Source organism: Schistocerca gregaria, unplaced genomic scaffold (genome assembly GCF_023897955.1).
Source record: "Schistocerca gregaria isolate iqSchGreg1 unplaced genomic scaffold, iqSchGreg1.2 ptg000131l, whole genome shotgun sequence".
Lineage (NCBI taxonomy): Eukaryota > Metazoa > Arthropoda > Insecta > Orthoptera > Acrididae > Schistocerca > Schistocerca gregaria.
This window is the reverse complement of record NW_026061717.1, coordinates 8,401,247-8,422,683: the sequence shown is the minus strand read 5'-3', so window position 1 is coordinate 8,422,683 and position 21,437 is coordinate 8,401,247. Positions and strand designations below refer to the sequence as shown.

Genomic DNA, 21,437 nt, shown 5'->3' with positions numbered 1-21,437 from the left:
GTTGTTTTGCATGTCCCTGCTCTATGGTGCCCCCACGTTACCAGCGCGCATCTTCAAACGCATAGCATGCTCAAGGTTTTGAGAAGCAGGAATCCACAATCAACCATCTGGCAACAGAATTCACCATACATATAAACGACATGGAAACTGGGAAAATTATTTGTACGCGAAGACCAACTTAGAGTATCTGCTGTGCTGGATTTCATAGTGTTCTGCGTAATCCTAAGACCAGACATGGATTTATTTTAACATTCTGTTTATATGTATAAAAACACTGGCGCACATGATGCCACTTTAAAAATTAATACAAAAATGAATAATACACAAATAGCCACAACATAAAATCACAAAACCATGCGAATGAGTGCGGGGTATGGCAGTGACATCGTGGCCAGGCCTCAGGATGCGACGCCTGCCCGCCTTGCCGCCGACTGCCTAGCGCTGAGATGCATAAAAAAAATAAACAATTAAAAATTTTAAAAAAATTTAAAAGGCAGCCCGGCTAGCTCAGTCGCTTGAGCATGGTACTCTTAATCTCAGGGTCGTGGGTTCGAGCCCCACGCTGGGCGGAACGGAATTTTGTTCCGCTGCAGATGTAAATTACCGTTTTTCTGATTAACGTTATGTAATGGAAATAGCAACTTTAAACTTTGCCTACGTCTCTGTCAGTCGCAAGGAAACTGTATTTGAAAGTGAAGGTGATTTTGTAGTCATGTGTGAAAGACATGTTCTGAAATGCAAGTGTTGTTGTTTGGAGAGCACATCGGTTACGTGTCAGATGTGTAGCCAAGCAGTAATGGGTCGCCAAAGCTGCAAATATTAGTCGGTGATATGAAGTGTTGTCAGCTGAAGACTGATGATCCAGACGACCGTAAGAACGAAGTACGCAAAAGAACAGCTAGGCCGCGCCTCTTTAGCTCAGTGCCAGAGTACTGGTCTAGTAAACCAGGGGTCGTGAGTTCGATCCTCACAGGAGGCCGACGAATTTTCGAAATCAGTTGCACGTCGTGACCGTATAGCAAACAGTATCCGGGATGACGAACAATTAGCGACAGGCGTTATATAAGAATTACTTTCAGATGTGATTAAGGGGAATAGCGCAGATAAAGCATTTGCCAAAGTGGTACAGCATAAGGTGGGACGAGGCAGTCTGAATTATATCTTATAGATGTATTTTTCACATATCTCAGAGCCTCTCTCGGCCGTCGTCGCCGCCGCTTCTGCAGAAGTAGCAAATGGCCATCGTAGCAAATGCGGCGAGAGACGCCCTGTCTTCGATTGCGAATGCACAAAGTGTGTGGTTTTGTTTCCCAGTCTATATTTGGTCGGTCTCGTAAGAGGTTGAATGTGACGAAAGGGTGGGAAACAGCAAGGGGCAGCGTCTGTGTAGAACGAAAACACAATTCCTCTGGGGTGTGAGCGTTTCGAGATGAGTCGTATATAAGTTATACTTGGTCGTCAGTGACCGTGTGGCCTAATGGTCAGTCTGCTTTCCGCAGCGCTGCGGCGAGGACGTCTTGTTTACGTCCCGTCCGCGTGGTCGCGAGTGCTCGTAGTTGTTTACTACTGCGTTGTCGCCTGTTTGGAGTCCATCACTACCGACGCACCATGGCACATTCATACAGACAAACCACCATCAAGATCAGTTTTCAACCCGATCATGCACGACCGCGAGCTTTTGAAGTGGAACGTTTCTTACGTGACGACGTTAAAATTTTCCCGCGAGACATAATTGGTATCCATCTCTCTATCACGAGCAGTGTTGTCTACGTCAAGCTAGTAAATGACGAGGTGTGCAACAGAATCGTGAGCGCACATGAGAACGGTCTTAAATTCAAACATTCTGATGGCCATATTGGGGCGGTCTCTATCGATCACGCGGGGCTTGGCCTACGTACGATACGCGTCTTCGAACTCCCTTTTGAAGTACCACCGGACGTAGTCGGCGCGGCTTTCCAGCCCTACGGCGGAGTGATCAGCCATATGGCAGAAGAATGGACCACCTTTACAACGTACCCCGTTAAGAACGCGGTACGACAGATTAAAATTGAATTGACCAAACATGTTCCGTCCTATCTTGTCATCGGCGGATGTAGGGCGATCATTATGTATGACGGTCAGCCACGCACTTGCTCTGGTTGTGGCCAAGTAGGGCACGTCCGTTCGGATTGTCCCCGACGACGGCTTACTCAAATCCCGACAGGTGAATCTATGACTCCTTCTACGGTGACGACCCTTCCTCTCAATTACGCCGAAGTTACACGGGCAGCAAGCTTTACCGATACTGACGACATTAGTCCGATAGCCGCCCCCGACGGCGAGAACATAATGGCTTCTACAGTACAGGATCCGGTCTCTACAACGGCACCCCCACCTGAAGATAATCGCCGACCGACCTTGCAAGAAGGCGTGGATGCCAGGATGGACATTGACCCACGGGTTGTGCCGACAGCGGCTTTTCTTCCAGACACCGGAGCAGCTGAAGAAATCCACCCACATTCAGATACTGAAGCACACGACCGTAAACAGCGTTCCCCGCGAAAACACAAGAGACGGCGGCGTGCTCCATCGGAGGAGTGTTTGCAGCGATCGTCTGACATGGACAGTGGAAATTCCGACGACGGTACCGGCGGTACAGAGGCCGCTGTAACTTCAAACTCAACAGATCGCCGTGGTGACGGCTTCAGCCCCTCCGACCCCACAGAACAGCAGGATAACAAGCAGGCAGCCGCTGCCGATTCCCAGCCAGAAGAGCCGATGGAGTCAGCGCCGAGTGCCGCAGCAGCCACTAACAGCCACCAACAGCCGATGGTATTTCATGGCGACTGGGCAGACGACTGTGAGGCACACTCCTTGCCCATCGTGTCGGACGACACGGGGGGAAATTTATCCCACCAGTGCTGACCCTTTCCCGCCATCAGTTAGAGTGACGAGACAGCCTTACAGGGGTACTGATGGCCAACACGGATGCTGTGGATAGACCTCAAACTTATCACATTGCAACTATAAACATCAACACTATACGGACGCGCGCTAAGTTATCCTTGCTTCAGGATATGTTGAACTCTGCTTCCATCGACATAGCCCTCCTCCAGGAAGTGTACGTCAACGACTTTCCAGGCATGTACGGTTACGATGCTTGCGTCTCTCCAGCTTCCCCAACATGCAGCGGTGTCGCTGTACTTCTTCGGGAAGGGATAGTGGCGGACGATATGATGTTTCTGCCTGGGGCAAGAGGAATGGCACTCACAGTACTGGGTGTCCGCCTTATCAATATCTACGCACCTTCCGGGACGGACAAACGTCGCGAACGTTCACGATTCTTTGCGGAAGACGTCGCCCCGCTCTTCCAAGGCCCCCACGACCGTCTGTTGTTTGGAGGTGACTACAATTGCGTACTGGCGCCCAGAGACCAACTACCACGTCATAATCCGTGCCTGGAACTCGAGACGCTAATTCGAGACCTGCAGATGGTGGACACTTGGGAACATCTTCACGGCCACCGACCGGGATTCACGCACTTCACGAGTCACTCTTCCAGTCGTATCGACAGGATTTATGTCTTACGCTCTCTCGCCGCTGGAACACAGGATGTGGAACTGTGGCCTGCAGCATTCTCGGACCACTCAGTTTACATTCGTGCCGTCACCCTGCGGCGGCGACAAATGTGGAGAAGCCGCAGCCCGTGGAAATTAAAAATCTCTCACCTGTCGTACCCGGATTGCCGCCAAGCCGTTGAGGATACGTGGCATTCGTGTGAAAATCGCCTCCGTGCGTATCCCACAACGATCCGCTGGAGGTTGGACTGCGCCAAACCGGCACTGAGGCGAACGTTGATAATCTACGGTCGCGACCATGCTACTTGGCGAAGACATACACTCGACTTTTACTTCCGGGTCTTGCGCACCTGCGATGCTATGGCGCCGTCTCCGGAACGACAAACGGCGGTCCACCGTGCCAAGGCTCAGATCCTCGCTCATATGCGACGCCACCTAGAGGGGGTAGTCATCCGCTCGAGGACGCAGGATCGGATACCTAGCGAACGCCCGTCAATGTTCCACGTCCTTCGTGAACGTAAACGACGCCAACGAGCGCTGATACGCTTCATCGATACGGAGGACGGTCATCGCCTCACCACGCAACAAGACATAAACACAGCGTTCTACAATCATTATGCCCAGCTCTATTCCGCTCAGACCCGTGATCCGACAGCACTGGAGGACGTCTCTCAGACGATTTACGGCACCGTCACCCCGGTAATAAAAGCGGCCTTGATGGAAGAACTTACAGAAGAAGAAGTGATCAACGCCATTAGAAAAGGAGCTGTCAACAAGTCTCCGGGTCCTGATGGCCTCCCCTTGGAATTTTACCGGACTTTTCAATATTTATTAGCCTCCCGATGGACGGACATCTGTCGCGAACTACTATCCCCGGACGTGCCGCTCCCTGCGGCCCTTGTGGAAGGGATGATTATTCCTATTCACAAACCGTCTGGTGGCTGACGACTGCAGGACTACCGCCCGTTGACGCTATTGAACTGCGACTTTAAGATCTTTTCTCGACTGTTGGCGGCGCGGATACGCCAGACCCTACGCAATGTTATCTCACCCTATCAGACGTCATTGGGAGGCGACAATAATATTGAAACAGCACTCAGCGAATATCGTGACTTGATCTCACTGGCGAGGGCATGTCGTCTGAAGGGTGCACTGGCGGCCATCGATTTTAGTCAAGCTTTCGACCGAGTGGACCACAACAATTTGGAAGCGGTCCTCCAACATATGCGGTACCCACAGCCATTCGTCACTGTCGTCATGCGACTACTCCGTGGCGCGACGTCCAAGGTGATCGTCAACGGCCGACCTTCGCAGCCCCTCACAATTTCTCGATCGATACGCCAAGGCTGCCCTCTGCCCACTTTACTTTACGCTGTGGCCATGGAACCTCTCCTCTGCGGCCTGCGCCAACGACTAACGGGTATGACGTTACGAGGCCACACTTTCCGATGTAAAGCGTACACTGACTACCTGCTGATTGTCATCCGCAACGGTGACGACACCGCTAGCGCACTAACTTGGATAGCGAAATATGGCATGGCCACTGGTAGTCGTATCAACGTCGCAAAATCGGTGGCGATGAACATCGGGGTCGGATTGTCTGAGAACAGTGTCACCCCCTTACAGCTCAGTGATAGTTTGAAATGTCTAGGCATTGATTTTACAGACGATATACGACGGACTGCTGCTCACAACTTTCGACGGCTTTTACGAAATGTTCGGACTGCAATTGCCAACAACCACCTACGAGACCTGGATATCGTCCAACGGTCTCAGTATGTCAACACACATTTAGCGTCACACATTCCGCACTACACCCAGATATTACCTATACCGGTGATGTTAGCTCGCCGTATACTTGCGGCTTTTGGGTCCTTCGTGAGTTCTAGAATGCTTTTCAAGATCAAATGTGAGACTCTCACCCTTCCCCCGGATCGGGGAGGGCTTGGCCTTTATCACGTTTATGACAGAGCGGTTCCCCTATTTGTGAGCACATTAGTCAAACTATGGCACCGCCGTCCGGACAGTCTGACCAGTTTGTCAATAGAAGAACTAGCACCGCCCTCCCTGTTGCCGCCTGTGCCGATACACCACGTCCCCTCTTCGCTCTTATACATCGGTGTCTTTTACCTCGAACTCAGTTACTTTCGACTTGCCTTACCAGCGACTCAACTGGCGTCGGCAAAGACGGTTTGTAGGGTCCTGCAACGTGGACGACCCGACAACGTAGTCGAGAGGAAGCACCCGAACGTCAACTGGAGGGTAGTGTGGAGGACAATTCACCACGTAACACTAGACACTGACGTCACGGCGATGTGGTATATCACTGTCAACGGTAAGCAGGTGACCAGATCAAGGCTACATGCGATCCACATGGTAGACTCACCCACGTGCACGAGCTGTGGCGTTCAAGACAACGATGAACACCGTCTTAGCTGTGGCGAGTCCACAGCAGTGTGGCACTTAGTGAGGCAAATGTCAGCATACTTCCTTCCGGTAACGCCAAATCATATCGCCCCTAAGACTACCTTATACCCGGATGAAACGTATTACCCACGGACTAAAACTAATGCAATGACGTGGTTTCGTGGACATGCAGTGCATTATTTGTTTCAAGACGGCACTAAGGACACTTTAGACTTTTGGAACTATTTGCAGGAACGACATTGCAAGATCCTCCGTAACCCAAAGTAGCGACAATATTTTTCCAATTTTTTGTGGAGTGCGTTCCACGACCCTCCACGTAGCTGGAACGTCACGGATAAGAGAAGCTAAAATTACAATACGAGAATAGAACACTACACGGTACAACGTGGGATCTACTTTCATCATTACGAGAAGTCATACGTGGATGATACAGCAGATGGAGAGTTTCGTTGTGAACCCTCACACTCTGTAGCAGTATTTGTCCCGTTTCCTCTTTTTGTCCCCGGTGCGAAAAGGTCTTCGCAGTTTTAGTTATCCCATCCGGTGCAAGATGTAGCACTGGTTAATGGTGGTATGGATTCCACCCTTCAGTTTTGTTTCATGGTGTCCTTAGCCCCGCACTTTGCTCTCTTTATTTATGCCTTTTTCTACAACTATTAGCATGGTTTTAGTTACGTGCGTCCCCAACTCGACGCAAGGAGTGCACTTACTAGTTTTCTGTTCCTCACTGTTAAAAAAAAATAAAAATAAATAAATGAATAAATAAAAATATCACAATAATACACCAACTGTATCCTTTGTACCACATCACATCCCCAGGATGGGAGGGGGCAGGCATCGTGGACAGGCCTTGGGTCGCGACCCCTGCCCACCTTGCCTCCGCCAGCCCCCTCCCTGCTCCATCAAATAAATAAATAAATATAAATAAAAATAAATAAAAAAATAAAATGGATAAGGCGTCGGACTTGAAGGTTCGAATCCTGTCACGGTCGTGTTTTTCCAGTTCTGAAAAAGAAACATACCGTTTTAGTGTAGCAATTGAGCAGTACGAAACCGTCTGAATGTTGCTGTTGACCATTTCCTGCTTGGAGATGCTCTTGAGCTTGAAACACACACAACAAGACCGGTGTTAACTAGCGAAATGGTCTCGACAGCACGGTAGCTCAGCGTGTCCGGACACAGTGTTAGCTGCCCTCTGCAATTAAAAAAAAAAAAAAAAAACTGAGTTAATGGATCAACGACGAACTGAAATGGACGTCTTACGACGTGCACAACGAGCAGATGAAACGAACAATACGATATTTTTGCCTGCACGGTAACTCAGCGTGTTCGGTCAGAGGGTTACGTACCCTCTGTCATAAAAAAACTGAGTTAATCAGTCATCAATGAACTTCATCGGATGTCTTACAACGTCAGCCCCGAGCAGATACAACGGAGAAAAGCACACAAAATGAGAGCTAAAAAGAAAAAAAAATCTAAATAAGGCGTCGAACTTCGGATACGAAGATTGAAGGTTCGAATCCTGTCACGGTCGTGTTTTTCCAGTTCTGAAAAAGAAACATACCATTTTAGTGTAGCAACTGAGCAGTACGAAACCGTCTGAATATTGCTGTTGACCATTTCCTGCTTGGAGATGCTCTTGAGCTCGAAACACACACAACAAGACCGGTGTTAACTGGCGAAATGGTCGGCAGCGTGCCGTCGCCGCGTGTTTTGACTGGCACTTGCACATCTAAGACAACGTCGGAGAATAACTCGTTCAGCTTATGAGTCACATCAAGTATATGTGTTAATTTTGACGCCACTATCTCTGCAGGTTTTCATGCAATTCCTTTACCTCTCAGAAATGATTATGAAATAAAAGTGAAGTACGTGACGAGTGTGACGTTAGGAAAACATGGGCAGCATGGAGAGATTCTGTATGGGACCAATCAATGCAAACGAGTACTGTGTGACGTGCTACCCGGCACGTATTCACCGAGGCTGAGAGAATGTGGGTTTGGTAATATATTCATATACATACGGCCTGGGAAATCAATAAAAAAAATTCAATGTTACTTTACAATCAATGTGAGTGGCGGCAATCGCAAGAGGCCTAGAACTATCTGCCCCTGAACTCCTTGCCGCCACCTGCCTGGCCCGCTCGATATATGTAGAAAGAGAGTGTTGGTTTGGTGATATGTTCATATACATATGGTCTGGGAAATCAATAAAAAAAATTCAATGTTCCATTTCAATCGTTGTGAGTGGTGGTGAGTATGAGGGGGGCACTGGATCCAGGCCTAGCACTATCTGTCCCTTAACTCCGTGCCGACATCTGCCTTGCCCGCACGATATATCTAAAACGAGAATGTTGGTTTGGTGATATGTTCATATACATATGGTCTGGGAAATCAATAAGGAAAATTCAATCTTCCTTTACAATCGATGTGAGTGGTGACACATATGAGGGCAGCACTGGAACCAGGCCTAGAACTATCTGTCCCGGAAATCCTTGCCGCCATCTGCCTGGCCCGCTCAAAACATGTATAAAGAAAATGTTGGTTTGGTGATATGTTCATATACATATGGTCTGGGAAATCAATAAGGAAAATTAAATGTTTCTTTACAATCAATGTGAGTGGTGACCGGTATGAGGGCAGCTCTGGAACCAGGCCTAGAACTATCTGCCCCTGAAATACTTGCCGCCATTTCCCTGGGCCCTTCGATATATGTAACAATAGAATGTTGGTTTGGTTATATGTTCATATACATGTGGTTTGGGAAATCAATAAACAAAATTCAATGTTCCACTACAATCAATGTGAGTGGTGACGCGTATGAGGGCAGAACTCGAACCAGGCCTAGCACTATCTGCCCTTAACTCCATGCCGCCATCTGCCTGGCCCGCTCGATATATATATAAATAAAATGTTGGTTTGGTGATACGTTCATATATATATATGGCCTGAGAAATCAATGTAAAAACTTCCATGTTCCTTTACAATCAATGGGAGTGGTGTTGGGTATTAGGGAGGCACTCAGACCAGGCCTAGAACTATCTACCCCTGAACTCCTTGCCGCCATCTGCCTGGACTGCTCGATAAATGTAAAAAGAGAATTTTGGTTTGCTGACATGTTCTTATTCATATAGTGTGGGAAATTACTAAAGAAAATTCAATGTTCCTTTACAATCAATGTGCGTGATGGCAGGTATGAGGGCAGCACTGGAACCAGGCCTAGAACTATCTACCCCTGAACTCCTTGCCGCCATCTGCCTGGGCCGCTCGATATATGTATAAAGATAATGTTGGTTTGGTGATATGTTCATATACATATGGTCTGGGAAATCAAAAAAAGAATGTTCAATGTTCCTTTACAATCAACGTGAGTGGTGATGAGTATGAGGGCGGCACTGGAACCAGGTCTAGCACTATCTGCCCCTTAACTCCGTGCCGCATTCTGCCTGGCCCGCTTGATATATGAATAAAGAAAATGTTGGTTTGGCGATATGTTCATATACATATGGTCTGGGAAATCAATAAAGAAAATTCAATGTTGCTTTTCAATCAATATGAGTGGTGACAGGTATGAGGGCGGCACTGGAACAAGGCCTAGGTCTATCTGCCCCTAAATCCTGCTGCCATCTTAATGGCCCGCTCGATATATGTATAAAGAGAGTGTTCAGTTGGTCATATGTTCATATACATATGGTCTGTGAAATCAATAAAGAAAATTCAATGTTCCCTTACAAACAATATGAGTGGTGACAGGTATGAGGGCAACACTGGAACCAGGCCTAGAACTATCTGCCCCAGAAATACTTGCTGCCACCTGCCTGGCCCGCTCAAAACATGTATAAAGAAAATGTTGGTTTGGTGATATGTTCATATACATATGGTCTCGGAAATCAAAAAAAGAAAGTTCAATGTTCCTTTACAATCAACGTGAGTGGTGATGAGTATGAGGGCGGCACTGGAACCAGGTCTAGCACTATCTGCCCCTTAACTCCGAGCCGCATTCTGCCTGGCCCGCTTGATATATGAATAAAGAAAATGTTGGTTTGGCGATATGTTCATATACATATGGTCTGGGAAATCAATAAAGAAAATTCAATGTTGCTTTTCAATCAATATGAGTGGTGACAGGTATGAGGGCAACACTGGAACCAGGCCTAGAACTATCTGCCCCAGAAATACTTGCTGCCACCTGCCTGGCCCGCTCAATATATGTATAAATAAAATGTTGGTTTGGTGATATGATCATATATATATGGCCTGGGTAATCAATATAAAAAATTCAATGTTCCTTTACAATCAATGGGAGTGGTGTTGTGTATTAGGGAGGCACTCAGACCAGGCCTAGAATTATCTGCTCCTGAACTCCGTGCCGCCATCTGCCTGGACTGCTCGATAAATGTAAAAAGAGAATTTTGTTTCCTGACATGCTCATATACATATGGTGTGGGAAATTAATAAAGAAAATTTAATGTTCCTATACAATCAATTTGAGTGAAGACATATAAGAGGGCGGCACTCGGACTAGGCCTAGAACTATCTGCCCCTGAAATCCTTGCCGCCATCTGCATGGCCCACTCGATATACGTATAAGGAAAATATTGGTTTGGTGATATGTTCATATACAAATGGTGAGGGAAATCAATAAAGAAAATTCAATGTTCCTTTACAATCAATGTGAGTGGTGAAAGGTATCAGAGCAGCACTCTAACCAGGCCTAGAACTTACTGCCCCTGAAATCCTTGCCGCTATCTGAATGGCCCCCTCGATATACGTAAAGAGAGAGTGTTGGTTTGGTGATATGTTCATATACATATGGTCTGGGAAATCAATAAGGAAAATTCAATCTTCCTTTACAATCGATGTGAGTGGTGACACATATGAGGGCAGCACTGGAACCAGGCCTAGAACTATCTGTCCCGGAAATCCTTGCCCCCATCTGCCTGGCCCGCTCAAAACATGTATAAAGAAAATGTTGGTTTAGTGATATGTTCATATACATATGGTCTGGAAAACCATAAAGGAAATTCATTGTTCCTTTACAATCAATGTGAGTGGTGAAGTGTGTGAGGACAGCACTTGATCAGGATTAGAACTATCTGCCCCTGAAATCCTTGATGCCATCTGCATGGCCCGCTCGATATATGTATAAGGAAGATCTTGGTTTAGTGATATGTTCATTTACATATGGTCAGGGAAATCAATAAAGAAAATTCAATGTTCCTTTACAATCAATGTGAGTGGTAACAGGTATGAGTGCAGCACTGGAATAAGTCCTCGAACTATCTGCCCCTTAACTCCGTGCTGCAATCTGATCGGCCCACTTGATATATGAATAAAGAAAATCTTGGTTTGGAGATATGTTCATATACATATGGTCTGGGAAATCAATAAAGAAAATTCAATGTTGCTTTTCAATCAATATGAGTGGTGACAGGTATCAGGGTGGCACTGGAACAACGCCTAGGTCTATCTGCCCCCTGACTCCTTGCCGCCATTTGCCTGGCCCACTCGATATATGTATAAAGTAAAAGTTGGTTTGGTGATATGGTTATATACATATGGTCTGGGAAATCAATAAAGAATATTCAATGACCCTTTACAATCAATGTGAGTGGTGACACGTATGAGAGCAGCAGTGGAAACAGGCCTAGAATTATCTGCCCCTGAAATCCTTGCTGCCATCTGCCTGGCCCACTCAATATATGTAAAACGAGAATGTTTTCTGGTGATATGTTCATATACATATGGTCTGGGAAATCAAGAATGAAAATTCAATCTTCCTTTACAAACAATGTGAGTGGTGACGGGTATGAGGGCGACACTGGAAATATCCCTAGCAATATCTGCCCCTTAACTCCGTGCCGCCATCTGCCTGTCCCGCTCAATATATGTATAAAGAGAGTGTTCGGTTGGTGATATGTTCATGTACATATGGTCTGTGAAATCAATAAAGAAAATTCAAAGTTCCTTTACAATCAATGTGCGTGATGCCAGGTATGAGGGCAGCACTGGAACCAGGCGTATAACTATCTACCCCTTAACTCCGTGCCGCATTCTGCCTGGCCCGCTTGATATATGAATAAAGAAAATGTTGGTTTGGCGATATGTTCATATACATATGGTCTGGGAAATCAATAAAGAAAATTCAATGTTGCTTTTCAATCAATATGAGTGGTGACAGGTATGAGGGCGGCACTGGAACAAGGCCTAGGTCTATCTGCCCCTGAAATCCTGCCGCCATCTTAATGGCCCACTCGATATATGTATAAAGAGGGTGTTCAGTTGGTGATATGTTCATATACATATGGTCTGTGAAATCAATAAAGAAAATGCAATGTTCCCTTACAAACAATATGAGTGGTGACAGGTATGAGGGCATCACTGGAACCAGGCCTAGAACTATCTGCCCCAGAAATACTTGCTGCCACCTGCCTGGCCCGCTCAATATATGTATAACTAAAATGTTGGTTTGGTGATATGATCATATATATATGGCCTGGGTAATCAATATAAAAAATTCAATATTCCTTTACAATCAATGGGAGTGGTGTTGTGTATTAGGGAGGCACTCAGACCAGGCCTAGAATTATCTGCTCCTGAACTCCGTGCCGCCATCTGCCTGGACTGCTCGATAATAGTAAAAAGAGAATTTTGTTTCCTGACATGCTCATATACATATGGTGTATGAAATTAATAAAGAAAATTTAATGTTCCTATACAATCAATTTGAGTGAAGACATATACGAGGGCGGCACTCGGACCAGGCCTAGAACTATCTGCCCCTGAACTCCTCTCCGCCATCTGCCTGGCCTGCTCGATATATGTATAAAGAGAATGTTGGTTTAGTGATATGTTAATATACATATGGTCTGGGAAACAATAAAGTAACTTCATTGTTCCTTTCCAATCTATAGGAGTGGTGACGGGTATTAGGGAGGCACTCAGACCAGGCCTAGAATTATCTGCTCCCGAACTACTTGCCGCCATCTGCCTGGACTGCTCGATAAATGTAAAAAGAGAATGTTGGTTTGCTGGTATGTTCATGTACATATGCTGTGGGGAATTAATAAAGAAAATTCAATGTTCCTTTGCAATCAATCCGAGTGAAGACGAATACGAGAGTAGCACTCTGACCAGGCCTAGAACTATCTGCCCCAGAACTCCTCGCCGCCATCTGCCTGGCCTCCTCGATATATGTATAAAGAGAATGTTGGGTTGGTGATATGTTCATATACATAGGGTCAATAAAGAAAATTTAATGTTCCTTTACAATCAATGTGAGTGGTGACAGGTATGAGAGCGACACTTGGACCAGGCCTAGAACTACCCGCCTCTTAATTCCTTGCCGCCATCGGTCTGGCCCGCTCGATACATGTAAAAAGTGAATGTTGGTTTAATCATATGTTCATATACATATGGTCTGGGAAATCAATAAAGTAAATTCAATGTTCCTTTATAATCAATGTGAGTGGTGACGGGTATGAGGGCGGCACTCGCAAGAGGCGTAGAACTATCTGCCCCAGATATCCTTGTCACCATCTGCCTGTCCCGCTCGATATACATAAAAAAAAAATGTTGGTTTAGTGATATGTTCATATACATATGGTCTGGGAAATCAATAAAAAAATTCAATGTTCCTTTACAAACAACGTGAGTGGTGACGGGTATGAGAGCGGCACTCGGACCAGGCCTAGAAATCTCGGTCTCTGATCTCCTTGCCGCTATCTACCTGGCCCGCTCGATATATGTAAAAAGAGAATGGTGGTTTGGTTTTATGTTCATATACATATGGTCTGGGAAATCAAAAAAAAATGAAGTGTTCCTTTACAATCAATGTGATTTGTGACGGGTATGAGGGAGGCACTCGGAAAACACATAGAACTATCTGACCGTGAACACCTTGCCGCTATCTGCATAGCCCGCTCAACTTATGTATAAGGAAAATGTTGGTTTGGTGATAGGTTCATATACTTATGGTCTGGGAAATCAATACAAAAAATGAAGGGTTCTTTTACAATCAATGTGGGTGGTGACGGTTTAAGAGGGCGGCACTCGGACCAGGCCTAGAACTATCTGCCCCTGAACTCCTTACTGCCATCTGCGTGGCCTGCTCAATATATGTATAAAGAAAATGTTTGTTTGGTGATATGTTCATATACATAAAGTCTGGGAAATCAATAAAGAAAATTCAATGTTTTTTTACAAATAATGTGAGTGGCGACGGGTATGAGGGCACCACCAGGATCAGGCCTAGAATTATCTGCCCCTGAACTCCTTACTGCCATCTGCCTGGCCCACTCGATACATGTATAAAGAAAATGTTGGTTTGGTGATATGTTCATATACATATGGTCTATGAAATCAATAAAGAAAATTCAATGTTCCTTTAAAATCAATGAGAGTGGTGACGGGTATGAGGGCGGCACTGTGATCAGGCCTAGAACAATCTGCACCAGAACTACTTACCACCATCTGCCTGGCCCTCTCGATAAATGTATACAGAAAATGTTGATTTGGTGATATGTTCATATACATATGGTCAATGAAATCAATAAAGACAATTCAATGTTCCCTTACAATCAATGTGACTGGTGACGGTTATGAGGGCACCACTAGGTTCAGGCCTAGAAGTATCTGCCGGTGAACTCCTTACTGCCATATGACTGACCCGCTCGATATATGTATAAAGAAAAACTTTGTTTGGTGATATGTTCAGATTACATTTGGTCAGGGAAATCAAAAAAGAAAATTCAATGATCCTTTACAATCAATGTGTGTGGTGACAATAAAGTTGGTGGCACTCGAACCGGGCCCAAAACTATTTGCACCTGAACTCCTTGCCGCCATCTTCCTGGCCCGCTCGATATATGTATAAAGAGAATATTGTTTTGGTGATATATAAATATATATATGGTCTATGTAATCAATATAGAAAATTCAATGGTCCTTTACTATCAATGTAGTGGTGACGGGTGTGACGCGGCACTGATTCTAGGCCTTGAACTATTTGCACCTGAACTCCTTAGTGCCATCTGCCTGGCCCTCTCAATAGATGTGTAAAGATAATATTTGTTTGGTGATATGTTCACATACATATATTCTGGGAAATTAATAAGAGGAAATTCAATGTTCCTTTACAGTCAATGTGAGTGGTGACAGGTATGAGGGCGGCACTGGGACCAGGCGTAGAACTATCTGCCACTGAACTCCTTACTGCCATCTGCTGGCCCGCTCTATATATGTATAAAGAAAAAGTTGGTTTGGTGATATGTTCATATACATATGGTCTGGGAAACCAAAAAAGAAATTTCAACGTTCCTTTACAATCAATGTGTGTGGTGACAGTATTGATGGTGGCTCTCGGACATGTCCCAGAACTATCTGCACCTGAACCCCTTGCCGCAATCTGTCTGGCCCACTCGATATATGTATAAAGAGAATGTTGGTTTGGTGATATGTTCACATACATGTAATCTGGGAAACCGATAAAGAAAATTCAATGTTCCTTTACAATCAATGCTAGTTTTAACGGGTATGAGGGCGCCACTAGGGACAGGCCTAGAACTATCTGCCCCTGAAATCTTTACTGCAATCTGTCTTGCCCGCTCAATATATGTATAAACAAAATGTTGGTATAGTGATATGTTCATATACATATGGTCTATGAAATCAAAAAGAAAATTCAATGTTCCTTTACAATCAATGTGAGTGGTGAGGTGTATTAGGGCACCACTAGGACCAGGCCCAGAACTATCTGCCCCTGAACTCCTTACTGCCTTCTGCCTGGCCTGCTCGATATATGTATAAAGAAAATGTTTGTTTGGTGACATGTTCATATACATATAGTCTCGAAAATCAATAAAGAAAATTCAATGTAACTCTAGAATCAATGCGAGTGGTTACGGGTATGAGGGTGGCACTGGGACCAGGCCTAGAACTATCTGCCCTGAACTCCTTACTGCCTTCTGCCTGTCCTGCTCGATATATGTATAAAGAGAATATTGATTTTGTGATATGTTCATATACTTATGGTCTATAAAATCAATAAAAAAATTCCATGTTCCTTCAAAATCAATGTGACTGGTGACGGGTATGAGGGCACTACTAGGACCAGGCCTAGAACTATCTGCCCCTGAAATCCTTACAGCCATCTGTGTGGCCCGCTCGATATATGTATAAAAATAATGTTGGTTTGGTGATATGTTCATATACATATAGTTTGGGAAATCAATAAAGAAAATTCAATGTTCCTTCACAAATAATGTGAGTCGTAACGTGTATGAGGTTGCCACTGGGACCAGGCCTAGAACTATCTGCCCCTGAACTACTTACTGCCATCTACGTGGCCCGCTCAGTATATGTATAAACAAAATTTTGGTTTGGTGATATGTTCATATACATATAGGGTGTGAAATAAATAAAGAAAATTCAATGTTCCTTTACAAGCAATGTGAGTGGTGATGGGTATGATGGAGGCAGTGGGACCAGGCCTAGAACTATCTGCCCCCAAACTCCTTACTGCCATCTGCCTGGATCGCTCGATATATGTATAAAGAAAAAAGGAAATATTGGTTTGATGATATGTTCATAAACATATAGTCTGGGAAATCAATAAAGAAAATTCAATGTACCTTTACAATCAATGTGAGTGATGACGGGTATGAGGGCACCACTAGGACAAGGCCTAGAACTATCTGCCCCTGAACTCCGTTTTGCCATTTGCCTGGCCCAATCGAATTATGTATAAAGAGAATATTGGTTTGTTGATATGTTCTTATACATATGGTCTATGACATCAATAAAGAAAATTCAGTGTTCCTTTACAATCAATGTGAGTGGTGAGGGGGATGAGGGCGGCACTGGGCCAGGCCTAGAACTATCTGCCCCTGTACTCCTTACTGCCATCTGCCTCGCCCTTCGATATATGTATAAAGGGAATATTGGTTTGGTGATATACTCATATACATATAGTCTGGGAAATCAATAAAGAAAATTCAATGTTCCTTTACAATCAACGTCAGTGGTGACGGGTATGACTGCGGCACTGGGACGAGGCATAGAACTATCTGCACCTGTACTGCATACTGCCATCTGCCTGGGCCCCTCGATATATGTATAAAGAGAATATTGGTTTGGTGATATGTTCTTATACATATGGTTAATGAAATCAGTAAAGAAAATTCAATGTTCCTTTACAATCATTGTGAGTGGTGACGGGTATGAGTGTGGCACTGCGACCTGGCCTAGAACAATCTGCCCCTGAACTCCTTACTGCCATCTGCCTGGCCCACTCGATACATGTATAAAGAAAATGTTGGATTGGTGATATGTTGATGTACATTGGTCTATAAAATCAATAAAAAAAATTCAATGTTCCTTTACAATCGATGTGAGTGGTGAGGGGTGTGGGGGCGGCACTGCGACCAGGACTAGTAACTCCTGCTCATGAACTACTTACTGCCATCTGATGGCCCTCTCGATATATGTATAACGAAAATATTGGTTTTGTGATATGTTCATATGCATATGGTCTATTACATCTATAAAGAAAATTCAATGTTCCTTTACAATCAATGTAAGTGGTGAAGGGTATGTTGGCACCATTAGTACCAGGCCAAGAAACATCTGCCCCTGAACTCCTTACTGCCATCTGCCTGGCCCACTCGATATATGTATAAGGAAATGGTTGGTTTGGTGATATGTTCATATACATATAATCTGGGAAATCAATATAAAATTCAATGTTCCTTTACAATCAAAGTGAATGGTGACGGGTAAGAGGGCGGCACTGGGACCAGGCCTAGAACTATCTCCCTCTGAACTTCTTACTGCCAACTGCCTATCCCGCTCGATATATGTATAAAGAAAATGATGGTTTGGTGATATATTCATATTCATATCATTTGTGAAATCAATAAAGAATAATTAATGTTCCTTTACAATCAATGTGAGTGGTGAGAGGTATGAGGGTGGCACTAAGACCAAGCCTAGAACTATCTGTCCCTGAACTCCTTACTGCCATCTGCCTGTCCCGCTCGATGAATGTATAAAGAAAATTTTGGTTTTGTGATATGTTCATATACATGTGGTCTATGAAATCAATAAAGAAAATTCAATGTTCCTTTACAAACAATATGAGTTGTGATATGTATGCGGGTGGCAGTGGGACCAGGCCTAGAACTATCTGCCCCTGAACTCCTAACTGCCATCTGCATGGCCTGTTCAATATATGTATAAAGAAAATGTTGGTTTGGTGATATGTTTATATGCATTTGGCCTGGGAAATCAAAAAAGAAAATTCAATGTTCCTTTACAATCAATGTGAGTGGTGACGTGTATGAGGGTAGAACTGGGACCAGGCCAAGATAGATCTGCCCTTGAACTCCTAATGCCATCTGCATGGCCCGCACGATATATGTATAAAGAAAATGTTGCTTTGGTGTCATATTCATATACATATAGACTGGGAAATCAATAAAGAAAATTCAATGTTCCTTTACAATCAATGTGAGTGGTGACGGGTATGAGGGCGGAACTGGGACCAGGCCTAGAAAAATCTTCCCCTGAACTACTTACTGCCTTCTGCCTCGCACACTTGATATATGTATAAAGAAAATGTTAGTTTGGTGACATATTCATATACATATAGTCTGGGAAATCAATAAACAAAATTCAATGTACATTCACATTCAGTATGAATGGTGACGCGTATGAGGGCGGCACTGGATCCAGGCCTAGAAATATCTGCCCCTGAACTCCCTACTGCAATCTGCCTGGTCTGCTCGATATATGTATAAGGAAAAACTTGGTTTGGCGATATGTTCATATACATAGGGTCTGCCAGATCAAAAAAGAAAATTCAGTGTTCCTTTACAATCAATGTGGGTGGCGACGGGTGTGAGGGCGGCACTGGGAACAGGCCACGAACTATCTGGCCCTGAACTCAATACTGCCATCTGTCTGGACCGCTCGATATATGTATAAAGAAAATGTAGGTTTGGTGATATGTTCATTCTCATATAGTCTGCGAAATAAATAAAGAAAATTTAATGATCCTTTACAATCAATGTGAGTGGTAATTGGTATGAAGGCGGAACGGGTCCAGGCCTAGAACTTTCTGCCCTGAACTAATTACTGCCATCTGCCTGGCACGCTAGATATATGTATAAGGAAAATGTTGGTTTGGTGATACGTTTATATACATATTGTCTATGAAATCAATAAAGAAAATTCAATGTTCCTTTACAATCAATGTGAGTGGTGAGGGGTATGAGGGTGGCACTGCGACCAGGCCTAGAACAATCTGCCCCTGAACTCCTTACTGATATCTGCCTGGCTCACTCGATACATGTATAAAGAAAATGTTGGATTGGTGATATGTTGATGTACATATGGTCTATGAAATCAATAAAGAAAATTCAATGTTCCTTTACAATCAATGTGAGTGGTGACGGGTATGAGGGCATTACTAGGACCAGGCCTAGTAACACCTGCTCATGAACTACTTACTGCCATCTGCTGGCCCTCTCGATATATGTGTAAAGAAAATGTTGATTTTGTGACATGTTCATATATATATATGGTCTATGAAATCAATAAGGAATATTCAATTTTCCTTTTCAATCTATGTGAGTGGTGACGGGTATGAGGGCGGAACTAGGACCAGGCCTAGAACTATCTGCCCCTGAACTCCTTACTGCCATCTGCCTGCCTCGCTCGATGTATGTATAAAGAAAATGTTGGATTGGTGATATGTTGATATACATATGGTCTATGAAATCAATAAAGAAAATTCAATGTTCCTTTACAATCAATGTCAATGGTGACGGGTATTAGGGTTGCACTTGGACCAGGTCTAGAACTATCTGCCCCTGAACTAATTACTGCCATTTGCCTGCCGTGCTCAATACATGTACACTCCTGGAAATTGAAATAAGAACACCGTGAATTCATTGTCTCAGGAAGGGGAAACTTTATTGACACATTCCTGGGGTCAGATACATCACATGATCACACTGACAGAACCACAGGCACATAGACGCAGGCAACAGAGCATGCACAATGTCGGCACTAGTACAGTGTGTATCCACCTTTCGCAGCAATGCAGGCTGCTATTCTCCCATGGAGACGATCGTAGAGATGTTGGATGTAGTCCTGTGGAACGGCTTGCCATGCCATTTCCACGTGGCGCCTCAGTTGTACCAGCGTTTGTGCTGGACGTGCAGACCGCGTGAGACGACACTTCATCCAGTCCCAAACATGCTCAATGGGGGACAGATCCGGAGATCTTGCTGGCCAGGATAGTTGACTTACACCTTCTAGAGCACGTTGGGTGGCACGGGATACATGCGGACGTGCATTGTCCTGTTGGAACAGCAAGTTCCCTTGCCGGTCTAGGAATGGTAGAACGATGGGTTCGATGACGGTTTGGATGTACCGTGCACTATTCAGTGTCCCCTCAACGATCACCAGAGGTGTACAGCCAGTGTAGGAGATCGCTCCCCACACCATGATGCTGGGTGTTGGCCCTGTGTGCCTCGGTCGTATGCAGTCCTGATTGTGGCGCTCACCTGCACGGCGCCAAACACGCATACGACCATCATTGGCACCAAGGCAGAAGCGACTCTCATCGCTGAAGACGACACGTCTCCATTCGTCCCTCCATTCACGCCTTTCGCGACACCACTGGAGACGGTCTGCACGATGTTGGGGCGTGAGTGGAAGACGGCTTAACGGTGTGCGGAACCTAGCCCAGTTTCATGTAGACGGTTGCGAATGGTCCTCGCCGATATCCCAGGAGCAACAGTGTCCCTAATTTGCTGGGAAGTGGCGGTGCGGTCCCCTACGGCACTGCGTAGGATCCTACGGTCTTGGCATGCATCCGTGCGTCGCTGCGGTCCGGTCCCAGGTCGACGGGCACGTGTACCTTCCGCCGACCACTGGCGACAACATCGATGTACTGTGGAGACCTCACGCCCCACGTGTTGAGCAATTCGGCGGTACGTCCACCCAACCATCCGCATGCCCACTCTACGCCCTCGCTCAAAGTCCTTCAAGTGCACATGCGGTTCACGTCCACGCTGTCGCGGCATGCTACCAGTGTTAAAGACTGCGCTGGAGCTCCGTATGCCACGGCAAACTGGCAGAAACTGACAGTGGCGGTGCACAAATGCTGCGCACCTAGCGCCATTCGATGGCCAACACCGCAGTTCCTGGTGTGTCCGCTGTGCCGTGCGTGTGATCATTGCTTGTACAGCCCTCTCGCAGTGTCCGGAGCAAGTATAGTGCGTCTGACACACCGGTGTCAATGTGTTCTTTTTTCCATTTCCAGGAGTGTATAAAGAAAATGTTGTATTGGTGATATGTTCATATACATATAGTTTGGGAAGTCAATAAAGAAAATTCAATGTTCCTTTACAATCAATGTTAGTGGTTACGTCTATGAGTGCGGCAC

The 21,437-nt window shown here is 45.2% G+C and overlaps 2 non-coding genes across 2 annotated transcripts; both read left to right on the top strand.

Annotated features, from left to right (window-relative positions):
• Nucleotides 1–496: 496 nt before the first annotated feature.
• Trnak-cuu (transfer RNA lysine (anticodon CUU)) lies at nucleotides 497–569 on the top strand. The gene has a single exon. It is a non-coding gene; the product is annotated as a tRNA-Lys (tRNA).
• Nucleotides 570–907: 338 nt separating this feature from the next.
• Nucleotides 908–979, top strand: Trnat-agu (transfer RNA threonine (anticodon AGU)). Its single transcript has one exon. It is a non-coding gene; the product is annotated as a tRNA-Thr (tRNA).
• Nucleotides 980–21,437: the final 20,458 nt, after the last annotated feature.